We start from the raw sequence: 3,196 nt of genomic DNA, 5'->3' as shown, positions 1-3,196 counted from the left end.
ATATATCACCATATATTTTATATACATATATATATATATATATATATATATATATATATATATATATATATATATATATATATCTCACCATACTAGGACTCAAAACCAGAGCCTCACACAGGCTACCCAAGTACTCTACCACTGAGCTACATCCCCAGCCCTGGAAAGAAAAATAGCAAATAGGAATTCTTTTTTTACTCTGTTGTGAAGTATATAATTTATCCACTTTTTTCCATCATCATCTTAAAATTCTAAAGTGGCTCACCTCTGCTTCCCAGTAGGCTTTAGGGTTTGGCCTCTTCTCATCTTAGTTTCAGAAAGTTCTTGAATTTAGGGCTGGAAAGTTGGCTTAGTGGTAGAGTGCTTGCCTCGCATGCATGAGGCCCTGAGTTCAATTCCTCAGCACCACATAAACAAAAAAAGCCAGAGTGGCACTGTGGCTCAAGTAGTAGGGCATTAGCCTTGAGCTGAAGAGCTGAAGGACAGCGCCCAAGCCTAGAGTTCAGTCCCCACAATTCAAAGATCTATATTAGGAACCAAAGATTTGCTTTGTGTAGCTAAATGACATTAATGGAAACTTTACTCATATTCCCTAGCACCCCCCCATCCCCAACACTCTGTCACCCACTTAGTTGGGCACTGTAACTCTTCTAAAGAGATGTTAAGTGTTGGGAATGAGCAGAACATGGGGCAGGGAGTCAGAATTTGAGCTTCAATCTAGGAATAGAATAGATACTATTCTAGGTAGGCCCTTTATATGTTCTCTCACATCTTAAAAGATTTGATCATTGTCTTCACAAACAGATCTAGAGATTTACATTTAAGATCTAGAGGCTTTAATTACTTTTTTGTGGTTGTTGTTGGTCGTGGGGCCTGAACTCTAGGCCTGAGCGCTGTCCCTCAGCTCTTCAGCTCAAAGCTAGCGCTCTACCACTTGAGCCACAGCACCACTTCTGGTTTTTTCTGCTTATGTGGTGCTGAGGAATCGAACCCAGGGCCTCATGCATACTAGACAAGCACTCTACCACTGAGCCACCTTCCCAGCCCCTTAATTACTTTTTTTTTTGGGGGGGGGTGTCTGGTCGTGGGCCTGAACTCTGGGCCTGGGCGCTGTCCCTCAGCTCTTCAGCTCAAGGCTAGCACTCTACCCTTGAGCCACAGCGCCACTTCCGGCTTTTTTCTTTTTTGTTTATGTGGTGCTGAGGAATCGAACCCAGGGCCTCAGACATGCAAGGCAAGCGCTCTACCACTGAGCCACCTTCCCAGCCCCTTAATTACTTTTTTTTTTTTTTGGGGGGGGTGTCTGGTCGTGGGCCTGAACTCTAGGCCTGGGCGCTGTCCCTCAGCTCTTCAGCTCAAGGCTAGCACTCTACCCTTGAGCCACAGCGCCATTTCCGGCTTTTTTCTTTTTTGCTTATGTGGTGCTGAGGAATCGAACCCAGGGCCTCAGACATGCAAGGCAAGCGCTCTACCACTGAGCCACCTTCCCAGCCCCCTTAGTTAACTTTTTTATGCAACTCCTGTACTACTGCTGCTATTACTGCACTCACAGGTATGGCCCTAGGATTGGGATGTCACAGATAATGAAAGGTAGTGAGACTTCTCTTTTGAGAAGAGGGCCACAATTCATACGCCATCCATCCAAAACTCATCTTTCCTGTGCTCAAAGATCTTTCTGCTCTGAAAGCCACTCTCGCTTTTACTTGGTGTTTTCATGTCTCAACACTATGTGATTCCAAATACCCACACAACACACTTCCTCCTGGCATACCTCCCAGTCCTTCCCTGGTAGGCAACGAGCCTCCCCCTTGCAAGACTCAGGTCTTGACATGCTTTCCCATGTCTACAAAGGCCAGCCCTGATGAAGGTCCTGGCTTTGTGGGGTCCTGTGCTGTCCCAGAGGTGGTCCTAGCCAGAGGCCGTGGGGCTGAGCAGAGCTCTGCTCCAGCAGTCAAAGGAGATGTGAAACCTCTGTGAGGCAGCAAAGGAACTGGCAGCAGATCTCACTTCCCTATTCAGGTGAACACCCACAGGAGATTTGTAGAATAAGGCAGGAAAGAAAACCAAAAGTCATGTGCTCAGCAAAGCAATTTCTTCTTTTCCTCCCCGCTTCCAAACCACCATCTTTAGAGATGTAGCTCTTCCTACCTCCAGCAATACCAAAGAATATTTCAAGTACCCTATCCATCATGGCTTAGAAGTTTGTGATTTCATCAAATTCATGTAGCAGTAGGATCCCTAGCAAGGTTTTCATATGCTGCTCTTCTTGTACAATCATAACTAAAGACTCACAGAGCAGTACTTGTCTTTCCTGCTGCTTCTTCCCCTACCCTGGCCACTACATGCATGCAAGGGACTAACCCTTGTGTTTGTGTGTACAGCATTACCAGGAATGCCCAAAGCTGAGGGATAGGGACATTGCAGCCAGATCACCTCACCCAAAGTCAGCTGGTGTGTGGGACCCAACATCTCCAGAGAAGATTGATGTTAAAGCTAATAAGCACTGAAGCTAGTGGATTTAAAGGGGAAAGAGAAGCCACCCTGGACATGGTGGATGGGCAGTCCTCTAAATGGATGGGGCAAACCTAAATACTGGATTCATGTAGGAAAAGAGAAAGACAGCTGGCACTGCAGTCCTGGCCTTCATCTTCCCAAGCCTGGCAGTGACAATGCCATTGAAAGTCAATGAAGAGCCTGGGCTACTAAAATCAGAATGAGCTTCTAGCTGGACATCAGTGGCTGACACCTGAAATTCTAGCTACTCAAAAGGCAGAGATCTCAGAATTGAGTTGGAAGTTAGCTTGAGCAGAAAAGTATGAGACTCCTATCAAAAAGCTGAAAGTGGAGCTGTGGCTCAAGTAGCAATGCACTAGCCTTGAGTGAAAAAGGCTAAGGGACAGCTCCAAGACCCTGAGATCATTCCCTAGTACCAGCATTAAAAAATAAATAAAAAAGGAGCAAACCAGGTGCCGGTGGCTCAGGCCTGTAATCCTAGCTACTCAGGAGGCTGAGATCTGAGGATCGAGGTTCAAAGCCAGCTTGAGCAGGAAAGTCTGTCTGTGAGACTCTTATCTCCAACAAACCATCAGAAAACCGGAAGTGGCACTTTGTGTGGCTCACGTGGAAGAGTGCTCACCTTGAGCACAAAAGCTCAGGGAACAGCACCTAGGACCAGAGTTCAAGACCCATGACCAAC

Source organism: Dipodomys merriami, unplaced genomic scaffold, assembly GCF_024711535.1.
Source record: "Dipodomys merriami isolate MVZ:Mamm:240054 unplaced genomic scaffold, mDipMer1.0.p SCAF_16, whole genome shotgun sequence".
NCBI classification, from domain to species: domain Eukaryota; kingdom Metazoa; phylum Chordata; class Mammalia; order Rodentia; family Heteromyidae; genus Dipodomys; species Dipodomys merriami.
The sequence above is the reverse complement of the archived record's forward strand: the minus strand, read 5'-3'. Positions refer to the sequence as shown.